The sequence below is a fragment of the Canis lupus genome, chromosome 17 (assembly GCF_048164855.1).
Source record: "Canis lupus baileyi chromosome 17, mCanLup2.hap1, whole genome shotgun sequence".
Lineage (NCBI taxonomy): Eukaryota > Metazoa > Chordata > Mammalia > Carnivora > Canidae > Canis > Canis lupus.
The window spans coordinates 20228632-20250566 of record NC_132854.1 but is presented as its reverse complement, the minus strand read 5'-3'; the positions used below and the strand labels follow the sequence as shown (position 1 = coordinate 20250566).

Below are 21935 nucleotides of genomic sequence, written 5' to 3'. Positions count from 1 at the left end.
CAGGCTTGTTCATAAAGGTGAAAGGGACTGAGAAATACAGGCTTCCACTTATGGGTTGAAGAAGTCATGGGAATAAAAGGCACAGTGCAGGGAATATAGTCAATGATGTTGTAACAGCATTGTATGGTGACAGATGGTTGCTACACTTGAATTGAACATAGCAATCTATAAGAAGTTGAATCACACCTGAAGCTAATGTAACATTGTATGGCAACTGTACTCAAATAAAAGAATTATTATTATTTTTTTAAAGAGCAGGTTTGCTTGTGCTTGGGCTTTGGGGAAAGACTAAATCTCTCCCCCGATATAATGTTATCTTGAGTATCTGCTTTGCATCTGTTTACTGTTTGAAACTGTATATTCTGCAGGGTGTGTAACTTGAAAAACTAGCATAGAAAATACTAACATGTCTACAAGGAGAAAATACAAAAATACTATGGAGAGACTGTCTGACAACTCAGGCAGCATGAGCTGAATATAGACCTAAGGAGTATCTCACACTGAAGATTAGCTCAGAAAAAAAAAAAAAAATTCACGAGGAAACAATTAACCATGAGTGACAATCAGCAAATATTTTGAGTGGAATGAGTCACACTTTAATGACTTAAGATAATTGAAAATAGAAATTTTCTTGAAAAAGTAAGATACACAAGTTTACAATAATGAAAGATGTAAATAAATATATCAAATGGAAAGATCAAAGTTTATGAAAAAATTGTCAAATTTGAAATAATAAAGAAATGGAACTTCTGGATGTAAAAAAATTAAGTTAAAAAATTAATGGATAAGGTAAATATTGAATTAAACAAAGTTAACAAAGAATCCATAAACTGAGAGATAATTTGGAAATATGTCAAAAAGGTACAGCTGAGAAACATGCAGAGTTGCAAAATACGAATGCAAGATTAAGAGATATTCAAAATATGTCTAAAATAATTTCAGCTAGAAAGAATAAAGAAAAAATACAGAAAAAAATTCAGATTTATAATGACTGGACTTGGTGGCTACAGCCAGGGCAGCGAGGGGGTCACCGAAGTGCTCCAATTCTCGCGGCTGTACAGGGATTGAACCGCCACCATGTCAAGCCGAAGGGCAAAGACCAAGACCACCAAGAAGCACCCTCAGCGCACAACATCCAATGTATTTGCCATGTTTGACCAGTCACAGATTCAGGAGTTCAAAGAGGCCTTCAACATGATTGATCAGAACAGAGATGGTTTCATTGACTTGGAAGATTTGCATGATATGCTTGCCTCCCTAGGGAAAGATCCAACCACTGAGTATCTGGATGCCATGATGAATGAGGCTCCTGGACCCATAAATTTTGCCATGTTTCTCACGATGTTTGGTGAAAAGTTAAACGGCACAGATCCGGAAGATGTCATCAGAAATGCTTTTGCTTGCTTTGATGAAGAAGCAACTGGCACCATCCAGGAAGATTACCTGAGAGAGCTGCTGACAACCATGGGAGACCAGTTTACAGATGAGGAGATGGATGAGCTGTACAGGGACGCACCTGTCGACAAGAAGGGGAATTTCAATTACATTGAGTTCACACGCAACCTTAAACACGATGCAAAATACAAAGATGACTGAAAAGACCTTCAAATTCCAGCCAAACTTCCTTATTGCCACTTTGGGTATTTCTGAGACTTTCTCTTAGAGTCTGTTGCACGCCCTTAGCTTTGCAGCTTTTGCCTTTCTTGTATTTATTCTCAGCCATTTGGGGCACATGCATCTCTATAATCAGACTGGAAATGGGACTTTTTATGATTTTCAGAATAGAAAATAGGGCAATTTAACTTACCAGCTCCCCTCCCCAAAATAACTGCAGTCTGCACAGAGTCAGTATATTTTTTCAGAGAAAGTTATTCACTCAATTTTTTCTGAACCATAATTAAACTTTATGATAAAAAAAAAGAATTATAATGACTGAGGCTTATAAAAACATAATGGTTCAAAAAGCATAAAATAACACCAAGAGATGATAAAGTAAATTCAAATGAAGTTATATCACGATGAAAATGCACCTCTCCCCCTCAAAAAAAAAAAAAAAAATAGAACACAGAGAAAAATCTTTAAGTTAGGGGAAAAAATAGATTATTTATCAAGAAGGAATTTTTTTTTTAGCAATAGCATTAATAAAGGCCAGAGGATATTACCTTCTAAGTACTATGTGAAAATAACTTATAATGAGTAATGGCTGACCCAGATAAGTATCAATTCAAGACTAAGGCATATGGAAGGGAATGTTTGATATAAAAGATTTCATTTACATTCATAGAGTTATAAAATAACTAATGAATTACATAGTTCATTAGATTTAAATTGAACCCAGTGGGAAATATGAGTCAGGGAAAAACTAAACAAATATTAAAATATTTTGGTAATCTAAACCAATGTTGAATCAAAGTACAACTCCATAACAATAGCATGTAAGATGAATGGAATGATTAGAATAAGGCAATCCATTTTAAAATTTGGGTTAATTAGACAACTCTCCTCTAAAATAAAAACAAACAGAAAGGAACAAAATTGATCAGTAACATTAAATAAGCTGAACAGTGTTTTAAATAAACTTCCAAGGGATCATCAGAGAGACGAATTCTGACAAGTGTGCAGGAAGAAAAAAATAATACTTGAAAAAAGTTCACAGAATGTAAAAGAGCAAAAAAAAAAAAAAAAAAAGAAGGTAAAAGAGCTTCAGCTACCAACAAAAATACACTCATATTTTAAAAGTAATATATTAGCTTAAAAGTCTAACAATGTATTAAAATCTAAATCATGCACATGTAGGGCTTGTTCCAAGAATAGATAACTGAGGTTTATCTTAGCATAAATTAACATTAAATTTGGTAAAGAAGTAGTATACCATATTAACAAATTAAAGAGGGGGAAAAAACCACTGGAGACCATAATAAATATTTATTGAACAATTACTTTGAGCTGTTCCCAATCAGTAGGTAAGAACAGTGATTAAAACAAAATATGTATTCTTAATGATTTCTTTTTTTTTATTGGAGTTCAATTTGCCAACGTATAGCATAACACCCAGTGCTCATCCCATCAAGTGCCCCCCTCAGTGCCCGTCACCCAGTCACCCCCCCTCCCCTGCCCACCTCCCTTTCCACCACCCCTTGTTCGTTTCCCAGAGTTAGGAGTCTCTCATGTTCTGTCTCCCTTTCTGATTTTTCCCACTCATTTTTTCTCCTTTCCCCTCTATTCCCTTTCACTATTTTTTATATTCCCCAAATGATTTCTTTCTACTGGAGAAGAGAGTAAGTCAAGTGAATGAATAAAATTCAACATTATGTAGGTAAGAGAAATATAAAATCAAAGAATGGTTAAATGAAATGTATGTGTGTAGAAGTGAATGAAGAAAAAACAAAAGACCCACATGCAAAATCATTGTGGAAAGGACAGAAAGAAGTTTTACTTTAAAAAGCACAGAAGAGGGATGCTGGGGTGGCTCAGCAGTTGAGCATTTGCCTTCGGCTCAGGGTGTGATTCTGGGGTCCTGGGATGGAGTCCCACATCAGGCTCCCTGTGTGCAGCCTGCTCTCCCTCTGCCTGTGTCTCTGCCTCTCCCTTTGTCTCTGCCTCTCCCTCTGTGTCTCTCATGAATAAATCAATAAAGTCTTAAAAAAAAAAAAAAAAAGCACTGGGATACCTGGGTGGTTCAACAGTTTAGCGCCTGCCTTTTGCCCAGGGTATGATCTCAGAGTCCCAGGATCGAGTTTCACATCGGGCTTCCTGTGTGGAGCCTGCTTCTCCCTCTGCCTATGTCTCTGCTTCACTCTCTCTCTCTCTGTCTGTGTCTCTCATGAATAAATAAATAAAATCTTAAAAAAAAAAAAGCACAGAAGATTGAAATATTTAGAAAAATTTGTAAAAAGTCAGGAAATTTCAGTATTGTAATGATGTAAACTCTCCCTAAATTGGTCTATAAATCAATACAAAAGTGTAATATTAGCTGCAGGTTCTGGTATATGACCTTTATCAGATTTGATAATTTCTTTTCTATTCCTAGTTTGCTATTAGCTTTTTTCAGGAATCAGTATTGAATTCTTTATTTACCCCCTAATCAGATAATATGATTTACACATATTTTCTCTAGTGTCTGAAGAGTTTTTGTATCATTTTAGTTATTATTAATTAGTCATTATTAATTAGTATTATTTTATTTATTTATTATATTTATGTATTTTTCATATATTTTTGTAATGGGTTTTGGTACTTTTGTTTTAAAGAATCTGTTTTATCTAAGCTGTACAATTGTTAGAAATAATGTTGCTCATAATGATCCCTTTATTCTTTACTATTTGTAGATTCTCTAGGGATGATTTTTCTATCATTCCTGATAAATTGTGTATACTGGTTTCTTTGCTTTTGCTGATCTTTTTGTCAATTTTATTGGTCTTCTCAAAGATTCAGGTTCTGGTTTTATTCATTGTTTTTTTTTTTTTTTTTTTTTTTTTTTTCAAATTCTCTGATTTCCTCTAAGATCTAATTACTATGCATGTATATATTTTCTTCTGATTACTAGGCACATATATATTTTGTTCTTCAGTTACAAGTCTTCAGTTGGAAGCTGATGTCATTGATTTAGATATGTCCTTACATTTTATATAGACATGTAGAGATATAGATATCCTACTACTTAATGTTTAGCACCATCTCTTACAGTCTAATATGTTATCTTTTTATTTTCATTTGGTTCAAATTCTTTCTAATTTTCCTTTCAATCTCTTTTAAACCCATGCATTATTTAGAAGTAGATTATTTAATTTCCATGTTTTGGGGGATTTTTCAGAGGGTTTCCTCTTATTGGTTTCTAATTTAATTTCTTTTTTTTTTCTTTTTATGGTAGTCACAGAGAGAGAGAGAGAGAGAGAGAGGCAGAGACACAGGCAGAGGGAGAAGCAGGCTCCAAGCACTGGGAGCCCGACGTGGGATTCGATCCCGGGTCTCCAGGATTGCGCCCCGGGCCAAAGGCAGGCGCCAAACCGCTACGCCACCCAGGGATCCCTCTAATTTAATTTCACTGAGGTCAGAGATCATTTATATGAATACAATCCTTTTAAATTTATCAAGAGTTCATTTATGGTTCAGGATGTAGTCTATCCATAAAATGTCCTTGAAAATAATATGTATTTTGCTCATAGTGGGTGAAGTGTTATATAAGTATTATTATGTTGGTGATTAATAATTTTCAAGTCTATCATATTTTTGCTGATTTTTCTACTTGTTCCATTAATTATTGAGAGAAGAGTGTTGAAATTTCCAATACAATTTAGGATTTCTTCTCCTTAAAATTCTATCAGTTTTTGCATCATGTATGTAGGTGCATATTGTTGAGATTATGTTCTTAATTGACACTTCTGTTTTTAAAAAATAGTAGTATTTTTTAAAGATTAAACTTTTTTGTTAAAGATTGCATTTATTCATTTTTGGGGGGAGGGAGAGAGAAGGAGGGAGAGGAACAGAGGGAGAGATGGATAAGCAGACACAGGGCTCAATCCCACAAGCCAGAGATCATGTTCTAAGCAGAAATCAAGAATTGGATGCCTAACCAACTGAGCCACCCAGGCACCCCAAGAAATGGTAATTTTCTATCTCTACCAACATTCTTTGCTTTTGAAGCTATTTGCCTGACATGCTATATTTTGACTAGTATTAATATGGTATATCTTATAATATCATTTTACTTCGGAACTATGTCATTGTATTTAACATGTATTTCTTGTAGGCAATGTATAATTAGATCATTTTTTCTTCTTTCTGAAAATCTCTGTGTTTAATTAGGGTGTTTTAGTCATCTCCAGTTAATATGATTATTGATATAGTTTTTAATCCTTTACCTTAATTTTGTTATTTTATAATTCTATTCTTTCTTTTGTTGATTTATTAGTGTAACTCTGTTAGGTGGTGGATGTTCTAGGGTTTAGTGGGTACATAGCCTTCAAATCAAGAGCCTAGAGGACTCTCCTTAGTTTTCTCATACCTTAGCCATGGCCTAGAAACTCTTTCCTGGCAGTGTGCTGGCATCATTTAAGAGCTCATCTTATTTGTTTCCTGTTTTTCAGGAATAATTTTTTGTTGTTACCCAATGCCCAAAATCTAAACATAACAACACAAAACTATTTTATTTATTTTGTCCATGTTTTTCTTTGAATCAGACAGAGACGACATGTGGTCCTTCTGAATCTTGGCCAGAAGCAGAAGTCTTTTAACATTTATTGAATGCTTACAACAATCCTTCTAAGTTAGGAACCTTTATTATTTTAATTTATCTACTAAATCAATATGGAATAACAAGCATTTTGCTTGAAGCATTTATTGCTTTTAATATTGCAAAAACAATTCTCTAGATAATACATATACAAACATATGGCTAGTATGAAAGTTGAAGAAAATTTAGCTCTTGATGAATTCTGTCTTGACTTCAAACATAGGCTTAACTAATTTGAATCAATGGTGACAAATCAGCTTCCACTGAAATCACATCATTACCAACAGCCTCTCATGGACAGAAGTGGAGACTAAGGTTGAAAATACAATTATATTTTCATTCCTATCCTCTTTTCTCTATTGATAGGTATAATTAGGGCCATTCACCATTTGTTTTTTGCTCCACTGAGAAAAAGAGACCACTTAGGGCCTCCTACTGTAACTCATAGAAACCAAAATTAAAATGGTTTTATTTCTATGGGTTCTTGCATTTAACTGTTTAAATAATTTTTAATCCTCTGCCCAAACTTTTAGCACTTATTTATCTAGTTTTTACTTATGATGCTACCATCCTGTGTATGTTGTATGACTGAAAGTGGACTTATATGTATATTTGATTTGCAGGAAATTTAATTAATTTCCTCATGTTTACGAACTTGCCCTGTTTTAGAAGCATGACTCTGTCTTTGTCCAGCATCACAAACTGTACTTACTTTTCCTTCAGTTTCAATAAGATTCTTTGTCAAATCAATCCTCTTTGCCAGTGATCATGAAAATATCCTTTCCATTATTTTATGGAATCTCATTGCATCTGTCTTACGATGTATTTTCTATATCTTTTGGGACTCCCTCTCTGTTGATTTTCCATTGTTTTTGTTCTCTGTGATTCTTCACATCTGAACAAGCAGCTCAAGTTTCTCCAATTTTATAAAAGCCCTATATGACCATTCTTTTACATCTACCATAATATCTTTATACGTTTCTTTCTTTATTCTTTCATTTTTTTTGAAAGAGAGGGTGACAGCAAGCAGAGGGAAAGGGGCATAGGGAGAGGAAGAGAGAATCTTAAGCAGGCTCCACAGAGCCCAGTGAGGGTCTCAATCCCACAACCCTAAGATTGTGATCCAAGCCAAAGCAAAGAGTCCAATGCTGAAGAACTGTGTCACCCTGAAAACCTTTCTCATACTTTTTTTTTTAAAGATTCCATTCATTTATTCATGAAAGATACAGAGAGAAGCAGAGACATAGACAGAGGGAGAAGCAGGCTCCCTTAAAGGAGCCTGATGCGGGACATGATCCCAGGACCCCAGGATCATGACTTGAGCCAAAGGCAGATGCTCAATCACTGAGCCACCCAGGTGTTCCTATGCTTTTCTTTAAATCATAGACTCTGGAACTCAGTTCCTCCCGATGTCCTTATTTATTAACTTCCAATGAACTCTTTGGTTCTATACAATTTAAATTCTTGGTGAAACTGCCTGGTTAAAGGAAGCCAACATCTTTCATGTTGCCAAATCTAATAAATATTTTTAATCATTTTATTATTAGACAATTCTGTTCCATTGAGCATATTGTATGTTCAATCTTGTATGTCCATTCTTTCCTAAACTAGAAGCCTTGGCCTAGTAAATACTCAGATTGTGTACCAAGTATCATGCTCAAGTAAATTGGAGAAAATCTGTGGAATAAATCTAGGTCACTTTATCAAAGATAAAGATGGGAGATATAGCACACACAAACTCAAGCCAGGTTCTAAAAATATTTTTAGATACGTATAATATTATATTTTAATCTTAACTTGAATCACACAACCTTACTCTCTTGTCTATTCTAGGACTAGTCTTTCTTCATTGCTTTATTTCTCTCCATTTTATGTACCTATGGGAGTCTGTTCTCTAGAGCTCACCATTACCTATTAACTCTCTGCTTCTCACTCCTACTCTTCTCTAGAGATTCCATATAGTCTTAACATCTCAATATGCTCTTATCTTACAAATATAAATGTTTAGTTTTGATGTGCACACTTTGGTAATCCAAACTCAAATATCTATCTGCCTGTTGGGTAACTCATTTGCATGCCTGCAGTGACATCATACTTAATAATTTTTAAAAACACAATTGTTAAAGTTTTACCCAAATTTGATTTGGTTTCATTTGATTTGTTTCCTTATCTCTACTAATGGGATCAAAAACAACTGAGTGACCAAAACTAGAAACCTGGGCATTTTCTGAGCTATTTTATTTTTTTACAACTTCACATCTACAAGTAATTAATTTCTACAAGTAATTAATAGCAATATGAAGTCAATATTCATACTCAAATTTTTCTCAAGAGAATGTTGACTAGCAAGATGGAAGTCAATCTTTTGTAATCTAACACGGGAACGACATTCCCTCAACATTGCCATATTCTATTGATTAGGAGCAAACCGTACAAGGAGAGGAGATTATATAAGAGATTATTGGGGCCAACTCTTGACTATCTGTAAAACATTCCATAAATAATGAGGATTTCAAGACAAATATTGTATTGAAGGATCAATGTCATTTTATTATAGCTGGTTCAGAAAGTGCATTTTGGACCCTGGCCAAGGCAGCCTTCCTACTCCACAACCAGAAAAATGAACCTATTCGCTCATTTATAAATCTACTTCTTTGGGGTTGGGCCAGACCCAGTGGGTTTAGAGACAAAAGGGGTGGTGGGGCGGGGAATGAGCCTCTTGATGCCATATGGTTTTGAGCAATATCAGTATGAGAATGACCTATCAAAGAACCCAGTGATTTTATTCCTATTTCCATAAGAAGGAGAAATTTAACAATAAAGAAAAGTAAGACTCCCTGATTAGCTGAAAGAAATTTCTTGTTAGAAGAAATTCACAAAAAGTAAGAGAATGTTTTTTTCCTTGACATCTAAAAATCCACACATGACCACCATATTATCATACAGGCGCTATTATTGTTTTATGGGATAGGTAAATTAATCTGTGGAATCAGTAGCTCTCTACTGAGATCTCATCCTTTCTTGATACTCTAAAGCATGGAAAATAATAATTCCAGCCTTGGAAAATCAATGGGTTCAGTTCTATAATTTTCTCTGACAAATCATCAGGTCATATCAATGCCCAATTTTATATTTGTTAATATTAAACAGAAGTACAACCCAGAATGACCTTCTTCATGCATCAGATGTGGACACTTTACTGTCAAAAGCATTTTTATTATTAAATTGTGGACTCGGTTGCTTTTGACTTTAAAGACTAATATTTGAAGTGAAAAATTTGCTAACCAGGAGTGTCTCAGAGGTCTTTGCACTGCACCAGACATCTGCTGCCCCTTCATTTACTTTTATTTCTCTGTTGTTATATCTTCAAATAAATCCATATTGATGCAGGAACTCTAGCTTCTGTATATGTCAGTGAAAATTTCATTACTTTCAACCACTCAACTTCGTAACGATCTTAAGATCACATCTCACTTCAGATCCAATTATTTTAAAGAAAGATAGTGATCTGTTATCCAGCTCTCTCACCAACAAAATACAAAGGAATTGATTGAATCATGGAGGTGAGATTCAGGTTAGATATAAGAAAGAGCTTCCTTATAGATAAGGTGATACCCAATGGGATAGCATTTTAAATTTTCAAATTATGTACCTTGAAATAGATCAGAAATAATATCATATATTGAAAGCATAGAATCTTTCTAAGTATCCTGTAGTTAAGTTTAATATTTTAATTGTTTTATAATCTCTATATAGTGAACTATTAACTAATATATCTGTTTGGCAGTTACTTTTTTTCACAATTTTTCTCTCCCTACCTGTCACACTTTGCTATCTCTCATTACTTTCAGATATTTCTTCTTAAAGTTAACTGCTTCGCTTTGCATAGTGAGAAACTACATTGTATTTTAACGCAGTTTTATTGCTGATTGTTTATTTCCAGCAAGATGTCAGATTCTCAATTTTAAAATGAATATGTTTAGGCAGTTATTTGCCAGATAAACAGTCTGATTCCAGATGGCTTAAACAAACTCAGTAGACATTTTTAAGTCAGATTGCCCTGTGCATCCCACATGGAAAATCTGTTGCTTAATTTTGTGTTTAAATATCAAATATTACAAAGATCCACAAATTAACAACTTAAATGTACATAATTATAGACAAGAATATACAAATATTTTAAGCAGTACATTTTTTAAATTTTATTTTTAATTAACTTTAAGCATTACTAGGTAGGAGTCAAATATAATCCTGAAAAAACTGTCCAGAAACCATTTGTAGAGTGTAAGTGTGTATGTTATTTCTACACAGAAACAACTATTTATATATGTATTTCTATGTTTGCCTATTTCTATATTAAAATAGACTGATGTATTCATTTTAAGAACTAATCAGTCTCTAAGAAGTCAAGACCAAAACTACTCGAAGAGATTTGGCAAATTTCTGTTTGAGCAGTCTAACGATAATTTGCTTAATGGCACAACTGCCTAAATTTTTATTTTCAAGCACTGTTTTAGGTACTGAAAATATAGAATAAATCAGAAAAATTTAATAACTAAAGAGCTTGTATTCTAACAAGGTAGAAAATATAATCAGTAAGTTAGAAGAATTTTTGGATTGTGATAAATATTATGAAGGAAAGTTAGAATGATATAATGGAAAATTCTGTTGGTAGGAAGGTTAGCCAGGGCTATTAGGCAGGACTTCAGTGAGAAGATGATATGTATGTAACTGAGGCCTAAAGGTAGGAAGGGCTGAGCCACATGACAGGAGGGAAACAAGCTCTGAAGTGTACATTTGAAGCATGTCAAAAAGTGCAAGGCATCTCTTGTCAACATGATCAAGAGATCAAAAGGTGACTAGTTTCTTGTGAGTAAAGAAGAGAGAAGTTTCAGACAAGACTAAAGTGTGAGGAAGAGAGAGAAAACAAAAGACTACATGAATACTATTAGGTAATTCCATATATTTTCTGTGTATCTTTTAACTTTAGCAAGTTCAATTCCATTAGGGCTTGCAAATCTGCCATTATGGGATAATCATAACTTTTTTTTTTTTTTTTTTTTTTTGCCTAGGTCTTAGTTCAAGTAATGAATCGTCCATGGTAAGGTTTGTCTGCCCGGTAAAAAGTATGAATACATTTCTTCCATCTCTGGGTGCTTATTGTGTGTCAGGTTCTGAGGTAAGCTTCATATTATATTATTTAATCTTCATAATAAAGCATATTTAGGAACATGTCAGTTTTATAATTGAGAAAACAAAGGATAATAGAAGTTACACAAAACAAATGGTCTGCATAATTCTGTGGCATATATTCTCTCTACTGCAAAATCACTCTTAACATATGACAGTCCTTCTCCCAACCATCCACCTGTTCTGTCTCTAGCCCCTGGCTTCCTGGTCTCTATAAGTTGCTGGAATAAGTTAGAAGAGAAAGATTCCTGGTATCTAATTTTCGAAATTGTGGGAGGCTATTGATTCCCATACAATAGCAAAAATAACTCAAGCCTGGCTCAGAAAAGTTTGTTTTCATAAAAATAAATATGTATGAAGCACTTTTCCCCATTATACTATTATTGATCATCACCTCTAAATTCAATTTATTCCCTATCACTGTAACAATCTAAACCTTACCATAAAAATTTAGATCTCATAATAAGCAGTGGGCACAGATATACTAGCTTGAAGTGGGGGAAAAAAACACATTTCCAATGAATATAATAAATGCTTTCTATTCCACTAAGTTCACCTAGAAGTGGCAATCTCTAACATTTTGTGTGGATCTCTTGGGATATCTGATGGTATTCATGTTGAATTAGATTTAATTATATTAAAGTGTAGGAATACTTAATTTCCCAAACATGTTATGATTCTTACCCTAAAAAGTACACAGGTTAGGTTCAGTTGGCAGAACAGGACAATAACAACTTAGGTAACCCAAGAGAGGGGTACCAAGTAGTTGATATAAGAAAGAGAGTCTAGCAGGCAGTTTTGTTTTTTGAATACATGTTTTCAACATACTGTTACGTTCCAGTCTTAAAAGATTAGAATATATAATATATACAATTATATTATTTAAACAGTATCAACAATATAAATTGTCACAAAGTGACTATAACAAGGTACTTCCATAAACTTCATGAAGAAAGTTTTTGAAAAATATAGAGAAGACATAAATTAATGAAATGATAACCACGTTTATGATAGAAAGAATCAATAGGGTAAGGTTTTCATTTCTCTCCCAAAATAATCTAGAAAATTAGGGAAATTTCAATTAGAATGCTGAGTTTTTCACAGAGCTTGAAATATTGATTCTAAAATGTATTGGGAAAAGCAGGGGAACAAGAATAACTAATCATGTTTTGAAGAAGTACAAGGTTACAGAATTTGCCTTACCAGAGAGCTAGGCATATTATCAAAGTATAGTAGGAATAAATGTGGAATTGATGTAGGAAAAGATAAATAAACCTGTGTAGTCCCCTTGAGACATTATAAACAGGCCCACATATATATTGGAGGTCCTTGGGAAAATCACGGTATTTTCATGAAATAGTGCTGGAAAAATTAGTTACCAGCTTTTGAAAAAAGAATATGATAATTTCTGCAAACACAAAAATTCATTTACTGAGAAAAGAATTATGTTAAAATCATACAGTTAAAACACTGTCAGGAAAAAGAAGGAGAGTATCTGCATGACCAGACAGGTTAGTTATGCATTTCTTAAATAACACAAAAGGCAGCATAGCTTAAAAAAATGACATTTTAGGGCAGCCTAGGTGGCTCAAGCTTAGCGCCGCCTTCAGCCCAGGGTGTGATCCTGGAGTCCCGGGATCAAGTCCCACATCGGGCTCCCTAATGGAGCCTGTTTCTCCCTCTGCCTGTGTCTCTGCCTCTCTCTCTCTCTCTTCATGAATAAATAAATAAAATCTTAAAAAAAATGACATTTTATATTAAAACACAAAACTTCTATTTATCTAAGGACACCATAAAAGAAGGAAATAAGCTATTCACTGAGAAGATACTTGCACACATATAAGCAACACTTATTAGTAACCAGAATGTATAAACTTTTACCAATAAGTATCAAAACACTAACAACTTAGTACAAAAATTGCCAAAGGTTAAAAACAGGCAATCAATAGAATAAAAACAAATGGAATATAAACCTATTCACTGATGCTCAACTTCACTTGAAACAATCAAATTCAATGAAAATTAGAATGAAATATAATTTCAACTCCATCAGAAACAGAAAGCACTAAAAAATCTAACACCATATCTTGAAAGGATTTGGAGCAACTGAAACTTTAATATACTGCTCGGGAAGTTGTACAACTATAATTCTTTTGGAAAATTTGGCAAGTTTTAGCAAAATTAACAATGTACATGCCTATGACTCAATTTAACTCAGACATCTTTAAAAATGTCTAGAATCTACATCAAAAACAAAAGTAAAATGTGCTTATATTTTTAAGAATAAAGAACTCTAAATTTTTATCAACAGTGATAATGAATGGAGCTGTATAATAAACTTGAATGAATCTCAGACATAGTATAATAGAAAAAAAGAAATTTTCTTTTTTTAAGATTTATTTATTTATTTATTTATTTATTTATTTATTTATTTATTTATAATATACATAGAGAGAGAGACAGAGAGAGAGAGGCAGAGACACAGGAGGAGGGAGAAGCAGGCTCTATTCCAGGAGCCAGATGCGGGACTGAATCCCAGGACTCTAGGATCCCGTCCTGGGCCAAAGGCAGGCGCTAAACCGCTGAGCCACCCAGGGATCCCCAAAAAGAAATTTTCTAAAAAAAGAGTGATAGTAAAGATATAAAAATTATATTTTAATAAATATTTATATGGATAAGATACAGATAAATTTAGAAACAGATGTAGATGGAGGACTGCAAATAAATTGTTAATAATTATCATGGGTACTAGAATAGTAAGTGAATAGTACCTATTTTTCCAGGAATTTTCCATATATCACTTATTTTATATTTACTACTTCCCACTAGATAACTTTATATTTATTATGCATATAAGAAAATTGTCCATTATTTTCCATCAATAATACATTACTGAGTTCTTAATTCTGATTTGTTCTGAATACTGGGAATTGATATATAAACTCCCACCCTTTTACAAGCAAAGCTGAGAACAAGTTGTCAGCTCCAAATGTATATGTTCTTGGAAGATCAGATTGTGAAACAATTGAAATACATATTTTATCAAGATTAAAGCTTGCACATGAAAGCTCCCTCTCCTATTGTTTCTACAGATCCAAAGCTAGCATGTTGTTAACATCAACCCAACACTAACCTGTATTGCCCACCTTGCAATACCACTGCAAAATCATTTCAGTCTATTAGTGTTCTCCCTTTAATTTCTTCCATAGTGCATTGGTTAAAATAACAGCTTTAACTGATCAACAGAATGGTTTGGGAAAGGGTCAACTGGCAATCCAGGGGACCTGTTCTATGTTTTGTTTCTAGAAACTAAAGAACAAGCGATTTTAAATTTTTTCAGTGTTCTCCAAACTCTCTCTCCTGTTAAACCTGTTTAACATCTCAAAAAATGTTTTCTCAGTCATTGAAACAAATTTTTAGATAAATTAAAAACTATGATAGAGTTTTACTAAAGGAATTATTTCCTAGTCTTTTTGCAACCAAAATTTAATTAGTGGTGATGATGACATTATTGCTACTTTGTCCCCTTTGTAGCTATATTCATATAGAACACAGCTAAAAATTGTATTCATGCTATTAAAAGGCAGTGATGTTGGTGGCAGATAAAAAAACATGCTGAGAACAGCTGGGTTTTTTTAAGAGGACATATTTTCTGGGTCTTCTATTTGAAAAATAATCTTTAAAACACATATTTAATCAATTTACATTCATCCAATTTGATTTATTATTTATGTATATTGTACCTGAATTTTGCTCCTTTTTATTCCCTTCAATTCATAACATCTTTCTGCTAATTTATATAGTACCAGATATGAGGAAAGGTGAAGACACAAGAATTGGATTAAGAAATGCTAATTTTTTTTTCAGATTTATCACTTGGTAGTGACCATATGGAGCACTGTGATACAAAATGAAAATTGAGGGTTATTTGAAAGGATGTGAGGAGTTGGGAAGGAACACACCCCGCAGGGGCTAATGTTTTATGTCTTCTCTATCACTGATTAAAAGGTGATTTAAAAGCTCACTTCTGTTATATTGCCCATGATGCTACCCTATGAATCTAACAATTTTACTGTGGACAGAATCCCTGCTTTCCTTGATATCATATGGCAAAACTTCCATAGTAATCATTCCTTATAAAAACTCTTATTTCAAAAATCTTTTGCATGTCTTCATCTGCAAGCAAATGTCCTACACGTCCATTCACTCTGAAACCTTTTATATGTACTGCTGCAACTCTCATCCCATGAACATTTTCAAGGAACAATTGGTCTACATCTTTGGTTTCTCTCAACCAGTCAAGTAAATCCTATTTGCTCACTTAAATTTTAATCTTTCTTAAGATGAAAAAGTGTGGTCAGCATTTCTGGCTTCCAAAAATCATTTCAAATTGTTCCATCCTCTTTTAAATTTTAATAGCTCCCATTACTCCAAAAAGAATATTACTTTGAGATTCATGCTCCCTCACTAAACTATCTTCTATTGCTTGCCATTGTCATTACGTAGGTAGATGGATGTCTTCTATAAATGTGAGGGTGGCTTGCCAAATACTAACTAAATCTTGACACATTAATTTCAAGGTGTAAAATCAAGAAGTATGCCTCACCTTTTTGTCTGAGGACTACCTCTGTGAGGTTAAGGATGAGGAATTTCATCATATTTAACAATGAGAAGACATAATTTCCATGCTTAGCAAACATGCTTTGAAAAACCCATTGTATTAAAACTAATGGTGGAAATTGAGTTATACATAGGATTTCACAAGCCTTAAATTAGAAGTTCATGACCACAGAGCCCTGTGTATGTGGCTTGCATGTGAAATGACACTTGCAGAGTACCATAGATAGATATCTGTAGCAGGAATAAATTGGATTGATTTAAAAGGATAAACTAATACATGGGTGATTCTGATGGAATTTTTCTCTGCATTTCAGTGAGACCCTAAAACATTTTTATTCATTGGCCAAACCCTGGAAAACAGTAAGAATTTTGATAAATGTATATGTAGAAGACACATTATTTCAAACACAAGTAATTATAGGAAAAAAATTCATAAGGGAAGGGAAAGCATGAAAAGTTTATTTTCACAAAAGTTTTAGTGAGTGGATTCTATGAATGGTTAATGGTTTGGATCACATTTTGAAACACTGGAAAGTTTTGTTTGTTTGTTTTTTTATTTGGATCACAGGATTTTTGAACAAAGATGTGTTTTGGGAAGATCAGTTTTTAAGTGGAACTCCAAAGGATAAATCAGAGCAGAAGAAAACAACTGGTGTTGGGGGGCCAATTATTAAGCCTTTACAAGAGTCAAAGTGAGAGGTATGGAAAAGCTGATGTAGGAGGGTGACAATGGGAAAGGAAAAAAGAAAGAGGGATCCCTGGGTGGCGCAGCGGTTTGGCGCCTGCCTTTGGCCCAGGGCGCGATCCTGGAGACCCAGGATCGAATCCCACATCGGGCTCCCGGTGCATGGAGCCTGCTTCTCCCTCTGCCTGTGTCTCTGCCTCTCTCTCTCTCACTGTGTGCCTATCATAAATAAATAAATTTAAAAAAAAAATTAAAAAAAAAAAAAGAAAAAAGAAAGAAAGAGCATGCAGGAAACCAAATAATTGAATAACTGATAAGGGACTAGAAGAGTGTAGAAAAGGTGTGCTTTTATTTTTAACTGAAAAATGTGAAGTTATTTAGCAAAGGTTTTCATGTTTAGGTCATAGTCATGACATTCACTGTGAAATGTCAGTATTTAGATGTCAATGTGCACATTTAGGTAAAAATATTCACAGATTAAAGATGTAGTTTGACAGAGACCTGATCTATCTAAATGAAGGATCATGATGACCAGCACATGTACATGACAATATATGCTAAAAGCAAAATACTGACAGCTCAAGTCACAAACAAAACCACTTAATTCAAACAAGTACATCATTTCCTAAAATATGCCCATTTTTCTCACTTGCCAGCATAAGGCTTTATTTCCCTTTACCACTGTATTCTTGGACAGCTGAAAATATTGACTGAACATTATCAATATTCCCTGGTTATTGTTTTAAATATAACTTTAAACTTAGTTACCTTGTATCTTTTCTGTATAACTCTACCTAACCTTACCTTGACATTCCTCAAATAGACCAAAATCACAGCCCAAATGTCTAATTCCTCTCTCTCCTTCCCTGTCTCATTTTAGCCTTCATTCCGATCTCGATCCACATTTGAAAACAGAGAGCAGGGAACTGGAGAGGAGATTTAAAAAGTAGTGAGGTTTAAAATATTAATATACTTAAAAATTCTCTCACAGAAATTACTGACACTGATTCATAAAGACCATTGTCATGCATTGAGTTATGTCCCTCCCCCAAAAAATACATAGAAGTTCTAATTCCAGGAACCTGTGACTGGGACCTGATTTGGAAATAGGGTCTTTGTAGATGTAATCAAATTACATACAGGTTATACTAGTTTAGGGGAGGCCCTACTCCACCGATTATTGTCCTTATAATGAAAGGGAAATCTTCATACAGATACACAAATGGGAGACCCATGTGAAAATGGAGCAGGCATTGAGCTACACATTTACAAGCCAAGGAATGACAAGGTTTGCTGGCAACCACCAGAAGCTGAAAGTGGTAAGGATGTTTCCTCCTTTAGAGCTTTTGAAGAAAGTATGGCCCTACCAACAACTTGATTATAGATTTCTAGCCTCCAAAACTGTGAAAGAATACATTTCTATTGTTCAAGCCACTCAGTGTGTGGTGCTTTGTCAGGTAGTCCTAGGAAACTAATATAGCCACTCAGTGGCATTTGTAGTATTCTAAAACTTCCCACATATTTATACATTTTTATATTTATATTTTCACCAAGTATTTTGTAAGATCACAGTTTTTTTAATCTCCCATTTTATTATGATGTCTCATTTATTGCAATATGTGCAATTTCTATAAATTTTAAGCCTGGTATTTTTTTTTTAAATTGAGTGCTGTAATTCTATTAATTTAATGAATTTCAAATATGCTCAAGAGACTATATATATATATATACATATATATACATATATATACGCTATATATATACACTATAGCATATATATATACACACTATACTATGTGTATAGTACATACACATATATACTATATATGTATATATATGCTATAGTGTGTGTGTGTGTGTGTGTGTGTATATATATATATATATATATATATATATATATATGACTGCTACCAAAACTATATATTGTGAATGAAGTGATATAGCCTTATAACAGGTCATATTCTGTTCTTTTACCCTTTATAAATGTTACTTCCTTACCCTTTATAAAAAGAACTGAAGGGTAATGTAACTGTCACATTCTGAAAAAACGATAGCTGATAGATAGATGATAGATAGATGATAGATGATAGATATATAGATAATAGGAAGATAAGGTCATTATTTCTGCAAGAAAAAATAATTTTTTCTCTAGTTGAGGTGTAAGTTAGGAGATGGGGCAGATAATGTGATATTTTCCTACCAAAAATACTCAATAAAACAAATCAAAAGAAAAAAAAAATCAAAAGGATGTTGAGGAGAAACTTGCTACAGAATAAAATCAACATAGCCAAATAGCTTTATTTTATTTAGAACATAAAGGAAATATGTTTTCTGATAATCAGTGTATAACGGTTTATGATGTAGCTTCTTCAAATCAAATATTTAAGGACATAAAGTGAATAGGTAATATGTTAATACTAAGATGAATTAAAGAGTCCTTGCTTTGATGGGGGTCTTAAATCACAGCTGTGAGATTGACAGTTTAGAAGATACACAATCCTAAAACAAAACAGAATCTCAAAGGAAGAACTGTTCCTAAATTTGAGAACATTAAATTACTAATTTGATTTATGCCTTCTTTAAAATTCATGACCAACTCAAAAATTAATACAAGCTTAGATATATTTATATAAATACAAATCATTCAACGAATATTTATTGTTTGCTGTATTCTAGGAATATTCCACATGATTGGAACATATAAAGGAACAAAATATACATAAAAGTGTCTGCCAATAGGCAATAAACAAAATATAGAATAAATATATAGAAAACTTAATATGATTGGTTAAACATCCTATGAAACATACAGAACAGAATAACTGGGATTTTAAAATCTAGGTGGCATTGGGTTTTACATAGGGATGGCAAAATAGTTTTCATTGAGAAATAACAGTTAAAGAAAGTCTCTATTAAGCCCATGGTAAGATCTACATGAAGTAAAAGCTGCACTTTTTTTTTTTTTTTTTTTTTAATATCCTAAATGGTAAAGAAAGGTTTGGGACCATTTGGAAAATGTGTTAGGCTGCCAAATCTGAGGATATAAACCAGTATTTTGTTAAGGCATTGAATCTATCTCTAGGAGTACCATTTAGACTACAGAATTAAAGCATTGGGCACAGTTTTATTAGGAACATGGAAAATGCATTACTTCACAAGTGATCACATTCTCTTTGAGGTATTTGAATACAGAATTTAATTAAAAGGTATCACAATTAGATAATCAATAGCCTCTGCCACAGAACTGATTATCATGCAGAAAATGCAGGCGTTCCATTCCCTCTGAAAGAAAATTTTCTCACTGCACTGTTTAATTTCAGCCATTTTATCCTCAAACTTACAACATTCTCACAAATGAAGTAACTGATAAAGGTAAAGGAGGATTTTAATGCTGAATGGGCCGAATAATAATTTTTAAAAACCCACAGTGCATTAAAATATTTTCAAAATAAGTTTCAGATAAAAATATATAAAGGTCTTCTGCCACAACGACCATTAAAGAAATCATTTAAAATTTCTTAATTTTTAAGGAAATTAGGTGTTAGAAACATATGTAGGATTAAGTCAAGCAATTCATCCTAACAAGTCTACATCTCAGGACAGTATGGGTTTTGCTGAATATACAAGCCATGCAGCCAAAAATATAAATGCGTAGAGTATCTAAAAGAAAAAAACAGCAAATACCTCATAACAAATCAATATTTTATGTGTGTTTAACTAATTGACTTAATAAAAGACTTTGCAACACAGTCCAGGTGGTTTACTTTATTTCTTCACTCCTTCCTTTCCTTAATGATTGCTCACATTAGCGTATTATATTAAGTAAACCTTAATTTAATTCATTAACTGTAAGACTGAGGTCTTAAACAATCAAGTCTCTATGTAGTAAATTATTTTCTACCAGGAATTAAATTTACTGTTGATACATATACATTTTTATGTACTGTGAAGTCTAATTAGGTTTTGGAAAAACCTGGCTATTGAATTCCACAGGTTTGAATACATACAAGTCTATCTCTATTTGAATCAATTCTTTCTTTCTTTCTTTCTTTCTTTCTTTCTTTCTTCTTTCTTTCTTTCTTTCTTTCTTTCTTTCTTCTTTCTTTCTTTCTTTCTTTCTTTCTTTCTTTCTTTCTTTCTCTTTCTTTCTTTCTCTCTCTCTTTCTTTCTCTCTCTCTCTTTCTTTCTTTCTTTCTTTCTTTCTTTCTTTCTTTCTTTCTTTCTTTCTTTTTTCTTTCTCTCTTTCTTTCTTTCCTCCTTTATTTCTCTTTCTTTCCTTCTTATTTTCTTCCTTTCTTTCTGAAATATGACCATAATTACCGATCTTTTTAAAATCACATTTTGGAGAAATCCATAAGGATGTTCTGATACCTTTATTATCATAAAATTTGCACTGGATATTAGGAATATATGAGGAGTGTAGATAGCTATCTAATAGGATGGCTGTTCTGCCTCTCTCAACAACTTGTATGAAGCTCAATAAAACATGAAAATATTTTGTACATTTTAATGGAAAATGTTACTTAACCTTGTTTTTTCTATGAGGCTCATCTACCACAATGCTAAATGATTTGAATTTCTCTAGATTAATTCTTTCTTTATTGCATGCAACATACTTTTTACTCTTTAATCATCTTTCAGTACCTTAAGCATGTTCTATGGCAAATAAAAATAGATGCTCAAACTTTTTTCCTGTTTAATATCTGAAGTTAGTCTTAGTGTTAATAGATAGACATCTCTCTTTCTCTCTCCCTCTGTGCATGGGAAGAGGGGGCATGAGTGTGTGGGTAGATGAGTGGGTGGGTGTGGGTGTGTGTGTGTCTTGTATTGCTAAAGATAAGGCACTGGGTGTGTTTACACAGTTTACTTGTGTATCTCATACAACCTTAACTAAAGATCATGGCAAATTAACTGATCAGAAGAGTAGTTTAAATAATGCCAATTTCTACACAGAGAAAGTAAAATATAACATAATTAAAATATAGGAAAACTTATGTGACCAATATAATTTTGAAATCCAGCCTGTTAAAAACTAATTTATCTCAGGAAGGTAAGAGGTATATGAAGAAGAGACACTAATATTTTAAAAATAACACTTAAAATTCAAGTTTGGTATATAGAATTTAAAAATGCAACTGGATGTTAGAAGTATATTTCACAAACAAATATGCTATTTTTTTTTCTGTATTAGGCTTTTCTGCTCCCAAA

At 33.1% G+C, this 21935-nt stretch overlaps 1 pseudogene; it reads left to right on the top strand.

The window, feature by feature from the left end:
- Positions 1 to 1064: 1064 nt before the first annotated feature.
- LOC140608321 (myosin regulatory light polypeptide 9 pseudogene) lies at positions 1065 to 1903 on the top strand (annotated as a pseudogene).
- Positions 1904 to 21935: the final 20032 nt, after the last annotated feature.